At 44.3% G+C, this 19,065-nt stretch overlaps 1 protein-coding gene and 1 long non-coding RNA gene across 3 annotated transcripts in view; one reads left to right on the top strand and one right to left on the bottom strand.

The window, feature by feature from the left end:
• Nucleotides 1-202: 202 nt before the first annotated feature.
• Nucleotides 203-7,592, bottom strand: LOC309624634. Of its 2 annotated transcripts, none has more exons than XR_014242065.1 (2): nt 7,244-7,592; nt 203-2,043 (listed from the first exon to the last, which is right to left on the bottom strand). It is a non-coding gene; the product is annotated as an uncharacterized lncRNA (long non-coding RNA). The 2 variants fall into 2 exon arrangements; XR_014242066.1 differs by lacking the exon at nt 7,244-7,592 and adding an exon at nt 4,530-7,234.
• Nucleotides 7,593-7,938: 346 nt separating this feature from the next.
• The window catches only part of BRD4 (bromodomain containing 4), an 80,423-nt gene continuing 69,296 nt past the window's right edge, over nt 7,939-19,065 (top strand). The window contains exon 1 of the mRNA XM_082382861.1: nt 7,939-8,052. The gene's annotated coding sequence lies outside the window, so the exon portion shown is untranslated. The remainder of the gene's footprint in view (nt 8,053-19,065) is intronic.

Genomic DNA, 19,065 nt, shown 5'->3' with positions numbered 1-19,065 from the left:
CGAACCCGGGCCCTCAGCAGTGAAAGTGCCAAGTCCTAACCACTGGACTGCCAGGAATTCCCAACATTTTTTTAAAAAGTTACTTATATCCTTAGTAATCATTCTCCTAACTGTGAATTCCTTTAAGTTTATGTGGAAGACCATTTGTCTATGTTCCTGTAGATACTCTAATTCCAGCCAATCCATTTAAGCTGGATTCTTTAAATAAAGAACATAAAGTACATAACATCTTCTTTTGGGAATCTAACTTTATGAGTAACAGGTCAACATATTGAGTATTGAGTGCCTGCAGGGCATAGGCATTGTGGACGCATGTATCAAGTCTTTGCTCAGTAACCTGCCCACAGATACCCACTCAGGACAGATCTTCAACTTGTCCCATGGGAAGTGCCTGAGGATTTTAGCTTCTTAGATACCTACAAAGATTTGGGAGCATTTCTCTAAATAGGAGGGAAGATAGAGAGCTCACAAGTGTATCATAAATTTCCCTTATTTGCTGCCATGAAATTATTTTTGAAAGAATTCCTCTCTAGAGGTAACCCCCAAGGGCCAATGACTAACTTCAGGGTAACAGAATGTGTGAATTGTTTACTACAATAGTCCCCATAAGGAAAACTATAGCCTCCTTAGAGAGACATAAGTTCCTAATTCCTTCCGATTGGAAGAGAATTTAAATGACAATACTGTTTGTCTCAAAAGAACTAAGACCACAATATTCCCCAGTATTTGAAATATACTTTGTCTAGTTTAACAATGCAAAACCAGAGGAACAAAGGGGATATTCTGGGAGAAGGAAGAATTTGCTTGCCACACTATTCATCAACCCCACTAAGGCTGAAATATGTCTTCCCTAGGGAAAGGGGATATTTGGTCCCAGGATGTATGTTCTTAGTTATCTATTGCCACATAACAATGTACTCCAAAATTTAGTGTCTTAAAATTAAAGCACACTTATTATTTCACAATTTCTGGGAGTCAGGTGTGGCTTAGCTGGAATTAACAAGGCTGCAATCAAAGTGTTGGCCAAGGCTGTGGTCTCATCTGAAGGCTTGATTATGGAAGGATCTACTTTCAGTGTTACTGTGTTTGCTGGCAGAACTAAGTTCCTTGCAGCTGTTGGATAGAAGGCTTTAGTCCCTTGCTGGCATTAACCAGAAGCTACGTTCAGTCCCTTGGGCCTCTCCTACATGGCAGCTTGCTTCATCAAAATGTGCAAGCTGAGAAGGCAAAAGAGAGTCCAGCTGGATGAAAGTCAGTCTTTTATAACCTAATCATGAAAGTGACATCCCATCACTTTTGCCATAATCCTTTTTTTTTTTTTTTCCATAATCTCTTTGTTATCAACAAGTGACTAGGTCCAGACCACACTCAAAGGGAGGAGATTAAAGAAGGGTAATCAATGGGGGCCATTTTTGAAAGCTGGCTACCAGACAATACTAGTATAAATCTAGATACAGATGCTCTTCTTACAAACGTATTAGATTCCAAGAACCTGCTTCTTCAGCCCATTTGTCTTGAAGATGAAAGGAGTAAAAGAGATGTAAGCTTTCAGTCCTGACTTGTACTTACACCAATGAGAGCAGGTTATTCCCACATGAAGTCTTTGCTGAAATAAATTCTATCAGGCATCCTTCACCAAAATAGGCTGGTTTCAACTATAGTGAAGATCTGTCAAAGCAAGAAACCTTTTCTGTTCAGTAAATGCTGAAGAGAATTTTTTAGCAGCTGGAGCAACCTCACTTGACCCATTGTCATTCATTTTGATGCCATGATGATTCCATAAGGGCTTGAATCCCTGGGACCATTAGTGGCTCATGACCGAAATTTTATCAGGAACACTTTCCACCATGCTTAGCCTCTAAGCTTTCAAATTGCCAGCCTTCTGTGTGAGTCTTAAAGTAGAAGGTATCTTGCAATGCTGCTCATTTCCTGGCCATACAGTCAGAAGTTTGTCCATGTCAACTTCATCATTAGCCTTTTCTGTTCAGTTCTCTTCACTTAGGCACAGTTTTCCTTGTTTACATGATTCATTCTTTTTTATCCCTAAAAAAATTAAATATAATACAAATATGCATAAAACATATAGTAGAGTGAATGCACAGTCAAATGCACAGTCAAGAAGCAGAATAATTTCCAGTCATGTAAGATGAAAAAGACCAGCTGTACAACACTGTGCTTATAGTTTAATAGTACTGTACACTTAACAGTTTAAGAGGGTGGATCTCACATTGTGTTTTTTACCACACACACACACACACACACACACACACACACACACACACGTGAGTCAGCAGGGCCATGCCAGGTCTTCAATTTGGAAAATAAATTTTAAAAAGAAATAGACTACCACTATGCCTCAGAAACTGGCCACCCACACCATTCTCCTCATCCCTTCCTGATCACTCTCTCAAGTAACCAGTGGTAATTACCTGCTTGTCTTCCTTTATAGTCCCCACACCTCCACTGGCTCTTGCCCAGAACACATCCAAATAAAAGAAACAAGCAGAAGCAGCGGTCCTCCTAACTCCACAGAGGACTTCATGATGATGGATCCTCGGCTCAGACCTCCTCAGGCAACAGGTAACTGTATAGTTTTATTTCCCTAAAAACCTCAGTCTATTTTTATGTTTTAGAAATCAACATAGAAATGGAATCATCATGTATGCCTTGCTTCTTTGGTTTTCCCATTACGTATGTAAGCTTCATCTGTGTTGTTGTGTGTGGCTGTGATTTGTTCATTTTCATTATACTATGATCTATTCATTCTACCAGGTGGACATTTGGGTTGTTTTCAGCGTGGGCTCTTAGGAAGAGCGCTATGCTGAACTTTCTTAAGTGTGTCATTGAGAGTTTCCGTGGACTGGAATTAGTGGGCCGTAGAGTGTGCAGAGCTTCAACTTCACCAGACAAGGCCAACCTGTATTCTAAAATTATTGAACCAACCGAGCAGTATATAAGAGCTCCTACTATCATTCCTTCTTTGACTTCCTGACTCCTTCCTCTTGACTACTTTTATCCCATGTGCAACATTTGCATTTTCCTTCCACTTTGAAACTTTAAAAAAAAAAACACTGCCTTTTTAAAATTGCAATTGTATGGCTCTTCACACTAGGTCTTCCAGCACTCTCATTATTTTAACTGTGATAGTGAATGATATTTGTAAAACACTTTGAAACTAAGCAAAAACACAGCAAAGTAAATGTTAACGAAGTAGCAGAAACCAAAATGACCCTTACAGCCACCTTGTACCTATTTGTGGCTGGCAGAATTGTAGTGCTTTATTCTGAAGCTTATTTTTGTTCTTAGCTAGCTTATGAGTTAAATATTGGCAAAAATAATGGTCAATACGTGTCATTATACATTTGTCAAGACCCATAGGATGTACAACACGAAAAGTGAACCCTAATGCAAACTATGGACTTTAGTTAATAATAATGTATCACTATTGACCCATCATTTCTAACCAATGTACCACACTCTGCAAGATGGGGGAAGTGAGGGGGTGTAAGGGAACTCTGTACTTTCTACTCAATGTTAATGTAAATTGAAAACTGCTCCCCCGAAACTGTTAATTAAAAAAAGTTGCAAGCAGAATAACTTCTGCATAATGGTAAAGAAATTTCCATTTCTCTACACTTGAGGTTCTAGAGCAGGGATCAGCAAACTACTGCCTATGGGACAAATCTGGCCTGCTGTCTGTTTTTGCACAGCCTTCCAGCTACGAATGGTTTTTATAGTTTTCAAAGGTTGAAAAAAAAACCCCAAAGAACAATATTTTGTGACTTCTGAAATTTACATGAAATTCTAATTTTAGTATCCATAAAGTTTCATTGGAACACAGCCACACCCATTCATTTACACATTACTTATGGCTGCTTTTGTACTACAATGACAGAGCGACAAAGATTGGCAATGTTATAGAGATTGTATGGCCCACAAAACCTAAATATTGACTACCTGGCTCTTTACAGACAAAATCTGTTGGGAGTTCCCTGCTGGTCCAGTTGTTGGGACTCTGCCCTTCCATGGAGCGGGGTGCGGGTTCTATCCCTGGTTGGGGAACTAGGATCCCTTAAGCTGAGTGGCAAGGCCAAAAAAACAAACAAACAAAAAATGTCGATTTCTGGGTTAGAGAAGGCAGTCTTCATGGAGTCAGGAGATATGAGTTCTAAACTGTGTAAATGTGTGATCTTGGGTTACTCACCGTCTCTAGAACCTAACAATAAATTCCAGAATTTATAGTAACTTCATGGGCAAGTTCTTACTGGAAAGTGGGCATGGATTCAGGCCATAGCAAATCAAACACCTCCAGCTTTTCCAAAGCTGATCACGCTATATAAATTTACCCTTGCTTTCAAGAAAACACTATATAATTTTTTTAACCTGTAAAAATACTGGCAAGTATGAAAAGAAAATGAGAAATGCAGAAGAATGCTCACTGTAATACTGGTTATTATGACGGAAAAACTGGAAATGAATTAAATGTACATAATAGGAGAATGGTAAAATAAATTATGATATATCCATACCAGATAACAATACTGTATATTATCTCCAAGTTATCTCCCAATTAGGCAGATCTCCAAGTAGTCATGTGGAGTGACTTCCAAGATGTATTAAATGAAAAAAGCATATTACAAATTAACAAGTACAGAATGATGTCTTTTGTTTTATAACACAACTATTTCTATATGTAGATATACTGCTGCCTAGAATAAAAAGTCTAGACCCGTGCTGTCCAACAGAAATACATTGTAAGCCATATCTGTAATTTCATATTTTCTAGTAGCCATGTTAAAAATGTAAAAAGAAATAAGTAAAATTAAATTTAATAATATATTTTATTTAACTCAATGTATAAAAAATTATTTCAACATGTAATCAATACAAAAAGTTAATAGCGAGATAGTTTGCATGTTTTTCATACTATATCTTTGAAGTACAATGTGTATTTCACACACTTAAAGCACATCTCAACTTGGGCCAACTACATTTCAAGCATTCAATAGCCACATGTGGACAGTGGCTATCATATCAGACAGCACAGGTCTAAACACATCAAAGTGATAACAGTGATTACTCTGGTGGGGGAGGGGAAGAATGAAGGGGGACACTTTTTCTGCTATATTCTTTTGTATTGTTCAATTTAAATTATTTCATGTAGTACTTCATTAAAAATAAATAATATATATTTAAAACAAGTCAGAAATATGTACTTCATGTTTCATTCTTTGTTTTTTTTTTTTTTTTGGCCATGCCACACGGCATGTGGGATCGTAGTTCCTCCATCAGGGATTGAACCCACACCTTCGGCAGTAAAAGCTTGGAGTCCTAACCACTGGACTGCCAGGGAATTCCCTGGATAAACATTTTCTGAGTTTGAGCTGTCTGTGAGGAGTTAGGATATGCATTATGGAAGATAAAAAGAATGAGACATTGTTGTCCTACAAGATTTTTGGAGAAAGCTTTTGGAACTGCCTTTACAGCTCGCAAATTCTCTTCAGGTTGGATCTGACTTCTAGCCATAGCCAAAAGCCCTCTAGTTGGGTCCAGTAAATCAACTAGGTATTACGGCGTTGTCTAAAATGAAGTGTGACAAAAGATTTTATTATGTGACTTGCAAACTGGCAGCTCCAAATGCTTCCCAAAATATTTATTTTCAGCAACAACAATAAATTAAGTAGATAATGCAACAAGACGACTATGGGTAAGCTCAGCTTTATATGGATACCTTCTTGGGACTTCCCTGGCGGTGCAGCAGTTAGGAATCCGCCTGCCAATTCAGGGGACATGGGTTCAATCCCTGGTCAGGGAAGATCCCACATGCCGAGAAGCAACTAAGCCCGTGCAGCACAACTACTGAGCCTGCGCTCTAGAGCCCAGGAGCCACAACCACTGAGCCCGCGTGCCACAACTACTGAAGCCCACGTGCCTAGAGCCCGTGCTCCGCAATAAGAGAAGCCACCGCAATGAGAAGCCCGTGCACCACAATGAAGAGCAGCCCCCGCTCGCTGCAACTAGAGAAAGCCCGTGCGCAGCAACGAAGACCCAATGCAGCCAAAAATAAATAAATAAATAAATAAATAAAATAAAGGGTAAAAGTAAGTCTTTAGTTTGCTCAGGACCTATCAGTAATTTATGATTGCCCTTAGTGAAGAGTGAGCAAACCATGATAGGGACAAAACTATTTGACTGCTATCCTAGTGTATCAATATGTTCTGAAAGAAGTGACCATCAGGAATTTTTCTGATTACCTAGACTTTTTAGAAGAACTGAGCTTGCTATTTTTAAAAGATGGGACTTAAAATGCCAAAAGAGTGACGATAAGGGCAAAAGGGGAAAAAGGAGGTTATGGTTCCCCATTTGAAAAATTTAACAGGATTGTCATTTTAAACTGTAAGCAACCTAAACCTAATCTCTTCGTTTTATGGAGCTGGCTTGTGGTTTTAATCTTAAGGATGAGAAGGAGGTCAGCTGGGGGACAACTGGAGGCAGAGTGCCCTAGGCACGAAGTCCAGCACCTTCCAGTCTTTAGATCCCAGTGGCTGGCCAGCCAACCAAGAAAGGTGCCGCCCCAGCCTTGCTGACAGCCTGGTCTCACCTCCTTTCCCTCACACCAGCGCCCCCATCGCAGCTCTCTCCCTTAATGTTCCAGCACCGCCCCACTCCAGCCTCCTTCAACACCCTGCAGCCTCCCCTCAGCGCGGCCTCCCTCAGACAGTGTCTCTTCTCCGCCTCTGCCATCAGTCTTTGGAGTCTCTCCTCACTGTCCTCCTTCTCTTTGAGGATCTATCATCAGTCCCTTCCTAAATTTGTGGACGTCTCCCTCTGCCTTCAGATCTTTTCCCTCAGGCCCAATTTTCAGTCTCCTTCGGTCCCGTCCCTCAGTCTGTAGGTAGACCCCCCTCACTCAGTCTGAGGTGTCTCCCCTCTTGGTCTGCGGGGTCCTCTCTCTCGGTTTGAGTGCCTCCCCACTCTGTCTGCGCGGTCCCCACCCTCGTTCTGCGGGGTCCCTTCCCTCGGTCTGGGGGACCCCTCTCGGTCTGAGTGTCTCCCCTCTCGGTCTGCAGGGTCCCCTCCCTCTGAGGTGTCTCCTCCCTCGGTCTGCGGTGTCCCTTCTGTCCGACGACGTGGTCCCCTCCCTCGGGTCTGCAAGATCTTTCCTCAGTCCCCACCCTTGGTCTGAGGGGGGGGGGGGTTCTCATCTTCCCGCTGGCCGCGAGCACCGGCTTTCTCCACTCACCTCCCGGCCGCCAGCTCTCTTGAGCTCGCTCTCGCCGGGAACGGTCTCGGGCGCGCACGCCGGGCGGCGACAGAGGGTGACCGCGCGCGCAGCGTGCGCGGTGACGTCAGTGCGCTGGCGGCGGCGGCGGCGGCGGTAGGGCTGTTTGTTCTGCTCTCCCGCAACCGAAGAGCCGAAGCGGTGGCTGCGGCAGCGGCGGCTGCCGGCAGTGCCCGCGGGCAAGCGGGGCCTGTGAGCGCGGCGGAGCGGCGGGCGGGCCCCGGCGCCGCGCAGGCACCCCGAAGAGGAGGGGGCGGCGGCGGCTGGCGGCCGGCGGCCGGCGGGGGCGGCGTGCGGCCTAGCGTCTCAGGTGAGGACCGGTGCCCTTCGGGGCGGTGGACGGCGCGGGGCAGCCGGCGGGGCTCCGCGGCGCGGCCCGCGTAACCTGCATTGCGTAATGGGGCCGGTGCGCCAGCACCTACGCCATCGGCGCGGCGCGGGGGCGGGGAGGCCGGGGCGACGCGGGCTCGGGCCTGCGGGCCTCCCGCGTCCCCGCGCCGTTCGCGCCTGGCCAAGGCCGCCTGCGCCGTTGGCGGCAGGGCGCCTCGCGGGCGCCCCGCCGTTGGCGCAGCCGACCCCCGGCTCCGGCGGGGCTGCAGGGCAGGGGCGCGGGCGGGGGGCGCGGGCGCAGCGGCGGGGCGGGGGGCCGGGGGCGGGCGGGGGGCGGGCCGAGGCGCCCGGCACTTCCTGTCGCCGCCATTTTGTCAAGTGAGGAGGAGGAGGAGGAGGAGGAAGCGGCCGCCGCGGACTCCGCGGCGCGCCTGGCCCCGGTAAGTCCGAGCCCGGCGTGGTGGTCACAGGCGCCGCTGTCCCCGGCCGCAGTCCCCGGGGCGGGCTTGGCCCCGGCCCGGGCGCTCACGTGGGGCGGGCCCAACGCGCTCCCTGGTGCCTTGGTCCTCTTGTCCAGGCCGGGGCAGCGCGCCCCCGCCCTCATTTCCTCATCTTCCGGGCTGTCCCCGGAGCTCTGCAGAGAACGGGGCTGGTCCCCAGGTGGAGGGAGGAGGCTGCCGCTGCACACCTGCCGGGAGACAGGTTCTTGGGGGCGGGAGCGGTGCTCTGAGGGGCCAGCCTGGCCCCCTTTACCCACCCACTCCCGGCCTGGCAGCCCCTCACTGGGCGCTTTGTTTTGCTCGGTCGGTGCTCGCTGACGTCCTTGCCACGGTCTCGTCTATTTGCAGTCTTGTGCGTGGTGGTGGTATGGGGTGGGGATGTGGGGGAGTTGTGATTCAGCGAAATAAAATGAACCCCCCCCCATCCAAAACGGAAATAACACAACTTCACCCGACTGAGATACTCCTAAGGCCCAGCCTTGGATGAAGATGGGAAATCCCACTTTGGTGTAGTGAGCAGTATAAATACTTCTGTTCAGGCCCGTGGATGAGTCATGTTCTTTTGCTGAGTGACCTCTCTTTTACTCAAGATCACGCATTGTTTTCTGAAGTGTTGTTTTTGTTTGTTTACTCATTTAATGTTTTGTGCAGCCTCGTGCGGTGTATGGTCTTGGCCCTTGGGTTACCTTCTGTGTGTGTGCTGGATGCAAGAAGTGACCTCTTGGAGAAGTGAATGAGAATTGAAGTGTCTTTGCTTACCTTCGAGAGGGCTCTACGTGTTCGTGTTTACAGAAACCGTCTCAGTGTACCTCTAAGCCAGTGGCTCTTTGGTGCTGTAATAATGTTTGGGAGATTTTTATGAATGGGGCTGTCAGGTTCCTTAAATTGTTAGTTCTTGGAATTTAGTCCTTGGAGGTTGTAAAGAAAGCGATACCCAGTAGGATTTATGAATATGTTACCAGTTTCGAGAAGTTTTTGGATGGCACAGTCTGTTTTATGACTTTGCCAGTAATATGATAAAACATTATTTTCGGTTTAATTTGGATGGGATTTGTCTTTCCACCAAGGCATTGTAGATAACTAACCCCTTCTCCCCCAAATCTTCAACCTGGGGAAAAAAATCTCTCCGATGATTTCCCTCAACCAAATCGAGAAAAGCCTGATCTAAAACAGTGCATTGCTTCTCTGTTATCTGCCATACCCCTTAACCTTAGTAGGAAACAAAGTATCTAAGGGTTCAAGCTGTGGAGTGAGTTAGTCTCTTAAGATGGTTTTAGTTGGTCTTAACCTGAGGAGATGAGCCCACATGTGTGAATCTTGCTAGAATTCAGCCCCAGCCAATTGCTGAAGATAAGGAATTTTGCCTACAGGTGAAAGTTAGAACATGAAAGTGGCTGCATTTTAAGGGTGGGTTGGCTGTTCTCAGGTGTCTATGTGGTTACCTTCCCTTCCTGGGATAGAGATGAGAAAAATTACCTAAGAATTGCAAGAGAATCATTGGCCACTTTGTAAAATTTCCACTAGATTATTGAATTGTTCAGAGGAATTTAGACTTTGTTTCCAAAAGTTACCTTTTTGAGCCAGTTGTTGTGATCTTTGTACTAAGTTGCACTTTTGCTTTTGGAGGTGGAGGGGATGCAGTATTTTCATGTTACACAATTCAGGTTATTGAATGACTTGAGATTTATGAATTCTGGAAGGAGATTGGAGGGTTTTTTTTTTTTTTTTTAACTTTCAGTAAAAACCATTTCGTACCAGTGATTTGAAGACCCTGGGCTGTTAAATCTGCTCTGACAACCCGCTGTCGTCATCTGTAATGATTGTGTGGATGTGAAATGTTTCAAATTATGATTTTGAATAAAATCGTAAAGTTGACACATTTGTCTTTGTGTTCTTGGCAAATCTATAAAAAGGAGAGAAAAGCTTGTCATTGAGAATAGTTTCAATGTTTCAGTTAATGTTTAATAAATCTGTGATTTTTAGTGTTTTGAAAAGACTGAACATTTGCAAGGTGAGAATTGTGGGGATTCTTTGCTGATGCTGGCATTTTATTTAATTCATAAGACATGAGTTTGTAAAAAAATAACATTTCCTTAAATTATTATTATTATTTTTACTAGACTGTAAGTTCCGTGAGGGCAGGGTTTTGTTTGCTTGGCTTTGTCTATTTTTATTCTCTAGTGTATTCTCAGCACCTTAGAAGAGCAGCTAAAATATTCCTTGAGTGAATAAACTGGAGAGGATAATTTAGGAAGAATTCGGCATGCCCATAATATCAAGTGCAAGTAATTCCTTTTAAATCAGTAAAATATTAACAGTGGGCATAATTGGTCAGTAGTGACTTAACAGGAGACGTGAATTTTTTTTTTTTTTAATTCATTTATTTTATTTATTTTTGGCTGCACTGGGTCTTTGTTGCTGCGCGTGGGCTTTCACTAGTTGCGGCGAGCGGGGGCTACTCGGGGGCTACTCTTCATTGTGGTGCGCGGGCTTCTCATTGCGGTGGCTTCTCTTGTTGCGGAGCACGGGCTCTAGGCATGTAGGCTCAGTAGTTGTGGCACACGGGCTTAGTTGCTCCGCGGCATGTGGGATCTTCCCGGACCAGGGCTCGAACCCGTGTCGCCTGCATTGGCAAGCGGATTCTTAACCACTGAGCCACCAAGGAAGCCCAGGAGACGTGAATTTTAACTAAGGTAATGTTAAGATCCCTAATTGCAGTAAACTTACTAGTAGTCCAAGCAGCGTGGCATGCAGTTGCTTCTGTGCACTGTGTACTGTGTGTCTCCCACTTAGCAGTTTGAAATGTAGTGAGTGGGTTTGGGCTGTGGTTCAATCCTGATCTGGGAAAAGTATTTTAAGAGGAAGATGAAGTGGGTAATAAACAAGTATGGGTAGCATTTCTTAATGTGGATCTCATTTTGTCAGTAAAAAGGTTTTGTTTCTTGTTTAAAAACGTTGAGCCCTTTCTAATATTCTGATTTCATGTGATTTGCCAATCCATTGTAACAATTAGTTCCTGAGCTTCTACTATGTATAAGGGAAGACAAAAAGATATTTGCACAATGATTTTCTGTGGTACATGTATTCTTTCTTAATGTATCTATCTTTTCCAAATATTTATTGAATATAAATTATATTTTGAGTATTATACTAATATTGTAAAACCTTATCTTTTTTTAGTGTTTTTATAACAAGCTTATTGAGATATAATTCACAAATGATAGTTCACCAATTTAAAGCCTACAAATCAGTGGTTTTTAGTATGTTCAGAGTGGTGCAGCCACCACCACAACCAACTTTTAGAACATTTTCATCCCTCCAAAAAGAAATCCCTATTCATTAGCAGTCACGTTCCATCCCCCCAATCCCTGGCAACCACCGATTTACTCTGTCTCTATAAATCTGCCTATGCTGGATATTTCAGGAATCATACGATACATAACCTTTTGTGGCTGGCTCCTTTTACTTGGTATAATGTTTTTAAGGTTTGTGCTGTAGCATGAATCAGTATTTCATTTCTCTTATAACTAAGTAATATTCCATTGTATGGATGGGTATGTCACATTTTATTTATTCAGTTGATGGATATTCGGGTTTACACTTTTTTGGGTATTGTGAATGGTGCTGCTATGAACATTCATGTACAAATTTTTGTGTGGACATTTGTATTAATTTCTCTTGGATGGATATCTAGGAGTGGAATTGCTAGGTCATGGTACTTAACTTTTTGAGAATGCGCAATGACTTTTTAACTGCAGTGATTTTTCTGGTACTTTGATGGAGGGGTTAAAAAAAAGAAAACTTAATGGAATGTGGTGTAGCCATTTAAAAGAATGAGGAAATGGAAGTGCAAGGATGTCAGAATGTTGACATGTAGTACAGTCTGCACGGTTTTTGTTTTTTTTTTTTAAATTATGTATTTTGGGCTGTGTAGGGTCTTCGTTTCTGTGCGAGGGCTTTCTCTAGTTGCGGCGAGCGGGGGCCACTCTTCATCGCGGTACGCGGGCCTCTCACTGTCGTGGCCTCTTGTTGTGGAGCACAAGCTCCAGACGCGCAGGCTCAGTAGTTGTGGCTCACGGGCCTAGTTGCTCCACGGCATGTGGGATCTTCCCAGACCAGGGCCTGAACCCGTGTCCCCTGCATTGGCAGGCAGATTCTCAACCACTGCGCCACGAGGGAAGCCCTGCACGGTTTGATCCCCATTTGGTTTTTTGAATTGTACATTGTTAGAGAATAGTTTGAAATGCTGGTGAGGCACAGAAAACAGTCTGGAAGTTGCACCTCAAACTCGTGCCATTGTTATAAAGGTTAATTTTAAAAACACTTAATTTTTTTTTTTCCAGTCCAAGCAGGCTATAACTGATTAAACTTGATTAAACTGCATCCACATGTCCTAGCATAAATCATGGGATGTATTCCATTCTAAAGAAATAGATGGAGAGTGAGTCCAGTGTCAAAGATAGGGCAGAGCAGCCATCTGTCCTGTTCTTGACCAAATCCTGAGGGGGAATAGCACTGGTTGATCCACATCATTTGCAAAAGAGATTGTATGGGTTTTTCTCTTTAAACAAAATTAGTGCACGGTCATTTTTTAAAATTTGGAAAATACAGTGTTAAGGTGATGTTAAGTGTTAAAAATTATTGTTACCTAACCCCATTTTTGTGCCAGTCTTTTTCTACGTGAGTAACAAAATTGGATTGTGTTGTTAATTTTTCAAAAAATATTACACTGTGAACATTTCCAAAATACTCTTATTTTAAATGGTTGCCTGGAATTCTGTTATGTGAATGTACCATAATTTAATTCTGCTATTTGTGGACATGATTTTCAAGTTTTCTCTTTTTTTCATATCTAGAAGTGGAATCACCAGACCAAAGGGTGTGTGTTTTTGGAAAGTTGATACAAATTAGTTTTCTAGAAAAGTTCCATGAATTTCCCTTTCTCCAATCTAAGCTTGACAGCATCTTGTTTATAAGGGTGGGGTTTTTAACAGTTTCCACCCCCCGCCCCCACAAATAGTAACTGTGTAAAAACAAAGTGTGGTTTTGAGTGTGTTCTGAAGCTTTCTGAGAAGAAGTGTCTCTGCGATCTTGCTCTTTGACCTTTCTACTCTTCTGCCCAGAGTTGGACTTTGTTTCCTGAAATCAAGTCGCAGAATTCCTGACTCTGTGATAGAAGTCCAATATTATTTGAATGCTCTGGGGAGGACTTGAACAGCCTCTTGGCAGTCCAGTCCTGTGTCATTTTTGCTGCCCTGCTCCAAAGACTGATACCACCAGTGTGGCACAGTTACACCCCAGTTTGAATCCTGGCCCTCCTGCCTGCTTTGTGACCTTCGCCTGTCACTCAGCCTTCCCCAAACTTCATTTTTCCATCTTTCAGTTGAGGATAAAATGAGTCAGTACTCTCTCAAGATTAGCTACTTATTTGCTGTTATTTTCCAGGGTGAAGAATAGAAGTGGGAAGAGGTAGCCAGGTATTATAAAGTAGAGCAGTTGAGGGTAGGAAGGTGGACCAGCTGACATGCCTGGAAACCATGTCACCAGGTGATACCAAGATCAGCCAGGTGCCTTTCAGATCCCCCTCTATGTTGCGTTTTCCTTCAAGTAAACTGAGTAGAGGTCAGTGGGGGAGGTGATTTAAAGTAGGGGTTGGTTTTTCTAGGTGAGGATTTGTTTATCTGATAATGAGATTAAAAGTGGTGGTAATGGGATTAATGGAAATTCAGCAAGCTTTGGGGGTGCCCACCCTGGGATGTTGTTGGCTGCAGAGTTTGGAGAAATGATCTATCAGGGGAAGGTGGTCCAGTATATCCTCAGGCCTAAGATGTAACTTAACCGTTTTATTAAAACCTGGTTGTCTGAACAAAGGCAACAGTCAATGGAAGTTGCTGATGGAGGAAGTTTTTGCGGAGCACAAGCGTAGCAGCTCTCCATACCTTCCCTGCCTCTTTTGGCCCTAAATTAAATTGTGTTGACATCTGGACTTGTTGAAAGGATTCTGGTCTCTAGGAAGGTTTGTATCACAAGTCAGGGTCTCCCGGGAAAGGAGGCAGGCAGTTGGATGATGAGCCAGGAAAGTGGAGTGTCTGGCTGGGAGGCTGAGTTCTTGCTGGTGGACTTTGGGCCTGTTGACCAGAAGAACCAGTTGATGCCAGTCACCATTACTAGGGGCCATCAGTATCCAGGTCCATGTGGAATGCCTTTAGTTTGTGTTAAACGCAACTGGAGAATTTATTTCTTTCAGAAATTGGTCAAATCTGAGCATTTAACTGGAAATTAAGAGTACCTAAATGAATATGCTGTTTCTTCTTTTTGATCTGTGACATACTTACAAATAAAGGCTTTTTTAAGCTCACTCTAGGTGTAGGGTATTCTGTGATCTTTTTCTTGACAAGTGTTGGCCTGTTCTGCTCAATGTAGGAAGTTCCAGGACTCTGGGCTGTGGCTAGCAGAGTTGGTTGGGCTTGGGTGGAGCTGTGTACTGAGAACTGCGGAGTCCATGTCAGGGATCAGTCCAGGCCCGCTCCCTTCTGGCCTTGACCTCGACCTCAGGCAAGTTACATAATCTCCCTAAACCTCAGTTTCCTCATGTGTAAAATGGGATCTGTATGAATAAGCATTGACTGAGTAGACAACAGGTGGGGGTGCCTGGCCTCTGTGTTGTATTCAGATTGGGGGAAGGTAGGGGAGTCTCTGACCTGTATTATATTTGATTGGTGGGAGGGTGCTGCTTTTGCTCTGCATAAAGGGTTTCTAGAAAAGCCGTCCAGGCCTCACTTTGCCTGTGGTCACTTCTCTTGTTTTGATGTCCCCTAAAGGCTGAAACTCCGTATTTGTTCCTAGTTGCTGTTACGCCAAGAGACACTGGTACACTGTGGAAGCAGTGCCAGGGAGAGGTGTTGGGCTTGGTATTATGTAATTTCTAGAAACAGGAATTAGTAATATCCGTGTCCTTGTGTGTGACTAACGTCCCCAGTTGTCCTATCCCAGGCAATAACACGTACACGCTTGCAGGCGAATTGGCCTTTGAGATTGTTTCGTGTAAGTGAGATAAATTTGGGGATTTTACACTTAAAACATTTTCCGCTATGTTTGAGGAAGCATACGTTTCAGGTGAGCAGATCGTTATTGTGAGGGTTGAAACAGGCAGACTGCATGGAGTGTGGAACCTGCCAGTGCAAGTTGTGTGTGTGCATGTGTGTGGGTGCATGCGTGTGTGTGCACACACAAGAGGGAGAGAAGGAAGAAACTGGGCTGGACACATTGCATCTGCTGTATACCTTCCTTGGACCAGTCGCATATCCTCCCAAGCCTCAGTTTCTCACGTGTAGAATGAGAGAATAGGTTTGGGCTCCAGAGAACTTTGACCACGATCTAGATTTTAAGAGAGAGTAATTCTTATTTTATATCTGTGTTTTTCACACTCTGGGTAATGAAATGAATTTAGTAGGTTGCAGTCATTGTTTCAGGGGGGAGAAAAAGGAAATGTCAAAGGGTGTTACACATTCTAAGGGTATCCCATAAAACCTTTGCTGTGATTTTATGTACTGTGTACATGACAAAATCTGTTTCTTACTGTGAATCTTGTCAGACTAGTGTGAAATAACTTCGTTTTAGATACCTCTCAATGGTAGCTGTGGGTACCCTGAAAACTTTAAAAAAAAATTTTTTTGGTGGCCATTTTGCAATCTATTTCTTCATCACTTGCCCAAGGGTGACTGTCCTGGCTATGCTTTCTAGTAGCGAGTGAAGTGCATTGATCTTTTTTTTTTTTGGCCGAGTTGGGTCCTCGTTGCTGCACGTGGGCTTTCTCTAGTTGCGGCGAGCGGGGGCTATTCTTTGTTGCGGTGTGTGGGCTTCTCATTGTGGTGGCTTCTCTTGTTGCAGAGCACGGGCTCTAGGGTGCGCGGGCTTCAGTAGTTGTGACTCGCGGGCTCTAGAGCTCAGGCTCAGTAGCTGTGGCCCACGGGCTTAGTTGCTCTGTGGCATGTGGGATCTTCCTGGACCAGGGATCAAACCCGTGTCCCCTGAATTGGCAGGCAGATTTTCAACCACTGCACCACCAGGGAAGTCCTGCATTGATCTTCAGTTTCTTTTCTTTCTAGAAGCACTTTGGAGGGTAGAGTGGGATGGGGAAATTGAGGAAGCACGTAGTGGTGAGGGTTGTCAGTAGTTTGCAACAAGCAAAACAAGAAGTATGTAAAGAGTATTTTGTGTGTGTATGTGTAAGGCAAGTTACTTGTCTTTTACTCTCAGATGGTGTCTTCCCAAGTTTTTAGTGAAGATGTCAGTTTCAAAGGAAATGGCTGTATTGGTTAGGTCTCTTCGGTGAAAATACTAAGCATAAACAGGTTGAAATGAAAGGGAATTTGTTGGTTGATGTGATAAGTCTGGAGTGGGCCTTGAGCACAGCTGAATTCAGGGGCTCAAATAGGGACACCAGAGCTGTTCTCTATCTCTGATATCCTGACCTCAAGGTCAAGAGTGATTCTTCCCCAGTAGTGCTCTCTAATGACGGAAAACTCTGGCTTGGGTCATTGCCTGTCCCTGACCATGTGCAGAGTGGGAATGCCGAACCACCTCGCCTCAAACGTGGCACGTTTATCCCATCTCTGCCCTCCACTTGCTCACCTCAAGTGGTAGCCGCAGCAGCATCTTGCTCACCATTATGAGTCATTCTAGATGGGATAATTTTTGTCAAACAGCCTATAGTTTACACTGGAAGTCGAGTGTACCCCCTAACTTGAAGCAAGAAGTTTTGGATGGCTGAAAGGGAAGCTAATTTACCGTACTTGATCTTAAACCAGAGTTAGGTGAAATCAGCTTAGAATGAGTTACTCAAGAAAAAGGATAAAGTGAAGATGGTCAAGGATGTGTGTATTCCAAATCCTTGGTGGAGGATTAAATGAACGACATGGTTTATTCCAGGTTCCAGGTACAGAGGGAGTTGCTCTGGGGGCTCTGGGAGGAGTCAAGCCAAGTCTCAATAGTCTCTTGAGTGGGCAAGAGGACTCCAGCCACTGGTGATAGAGCCCAGTTTGGCCAGAAAAACAGCCCTCAGGAAGCACAGGGATGAGATGGGCTTAGATCACGAAATGAAGCGCAGGGGAAGACTGGGTTAAGAGACCAGGTAGATAAACGTCAGCAAATGCTTGCATGAATGAACTTGTTATGGAGAACATTTCAGTGGACTGGATTCATCTTCATCCACACAAAAAGTACATTTGTAGTTTTGCCATTTGTTAAGCTGTTTCTGTACTTAAGTTCTTGTAAAGTCTGCTGCTTGGCATTCCTCTAGTATTACAGAAAGCTTACTCAGATTTCCATAATCAAAAACAAGTGTTAAACACTGCTAGAGTAATCATTTTCCTATAGTTCTTGCTCTTGGATTTATTCAAGTTCTTTAAGGGGCTCAAAATAATTGAGGGTCCAGTGGCCAAGGATAGACCAGCCCTGCTTCTCACTAGAGGATCAGTTTATTGTTTTTTTTTTGTTTTAATTTATTTATTTGGCAGCATTGGGTCTTTGTTGTGGTGTGCGGGCTCTTTGTTGCAGCGCGCGGGCTTCTCTCTAGTTGTGGGGGCAGGCTCCAGAGCGCGCGGGCTCAGTACTTGCGGTGCGCGGGCTTAGTTGCCCCGCAGCGTGTGGGATCTCAGTTCCCCAACCAGGGATCAAACCCGCATCTCCTGCATTGGAAGGTGGATTCTTAACCACTGGACCACCAGGGAAGTCCCTAGAGCATCAGTTCTTAACTTGAGGGGAGGTTGGAGGTCCTTCTGAGAACGTGACAGACAGCACTGTGGATCCTTCCTCCAGAAAAATTCATATGTGTTGAATAGTTTGGGGGCAGGGGCAGTTCTCAGAACCCTAAAGCCCATCCAGGGAGCATGTACTACAATGAATTTCCTGGATTTTACTTTGAGAATGAGTAATTGTTAATTAAAAGACTCTTGATGGTTTAGAAGACTTTCCTTTTTGCATGCGTCCTGCTTTTGCAGGCATTTGCAAATTTATGACTGTAGGAAACTGTGTGGAGCACCCTTTTTGGTTTGTCCTTGTGAAAATCTTCCAGAGATTTTTACAGAGCTGTCGAGTAACCAGTGTCAGCTGTGGTGCAGATCTGTCCAGGGGCCCTCTGCGCCCTTCTTTTTCAGCTTGTTCTCTTCTTTCTTGGAGATGAATGTCAGAATGTGCCAGAATGGGCTTATTGCAGTGGCTGCAGATGAAGGAAGGTTTTTGTTATGGGGCTCTTCACTGAAGCTGTTTCTGCTGTTCATAAAACCATCTCCAGGATTTGGTGTTGGCCTGGAGCCTTTGCTGCAGAAGGTAATCCAATGGGTCGCTAGCCAGCCTGATGATTTCATTGTGTTAGATGTGGGTAGACTTAGAAAGATTCATGGCTGTGGTCCCTTATGTGGCTTAGCGCCTGCTGTCAGCTGCAGCACCCTTTATTCCATGCATGCACTTTAACCTGCAGACTGAGGGAGATAGAACTTGTGGGATGAGAAAGTACCATTCTTTAGTGTGATATGTTTATGCTTAGGGATGTGAGCATACTACACAGGTGGTGTGCGCGATGCCACTCTGCTCTCCTTCCCCAAATTCTTGTCTGGTAGAAGGAATGGGAAATCCAGTATCGTAAACTTAAATAATTCATACTTTGTAATTGGGGCAGAGTTGTCAAAGGATGGAAAAGAACTTGTATTACTTCTAAGAATAGGGCATATTGTTTGAAAAATTCAACTGAGCAAATTTTAAAGATCTTACTGGTTTTATTCAATGATTCATGGATGGGGCAGCATCCCATCTAGCAGATAGGAAGGAGTGCCCAAGGAGCTGTACAAATGAAAGACTTAGTAACAGAGAGCAGGATGAGGGAAATTATGCTATCAAAAAGCAGATTGCTTGTGGTAAGGTCACTTTCTTCTTAGGGATGTCAGGGGTCTGTCA

The sequence above is a fragment of the Balaenoptera borealis genome (genome assembly GCF_965194805.1).
Source record: "Balaenoptera borealis genome assembly, chromosome: 2".
NCBI lineage: Eukaryota > Metazoa > Chordata > Mammalia > Artiodactyla > Balaenopteridae > Balaenoptera > Balaenoptera borealis.
Note: the sequence above shows the minus strand (reverse complement) of the source record. Positions and strands in the feature narration are given on the sequence as shown.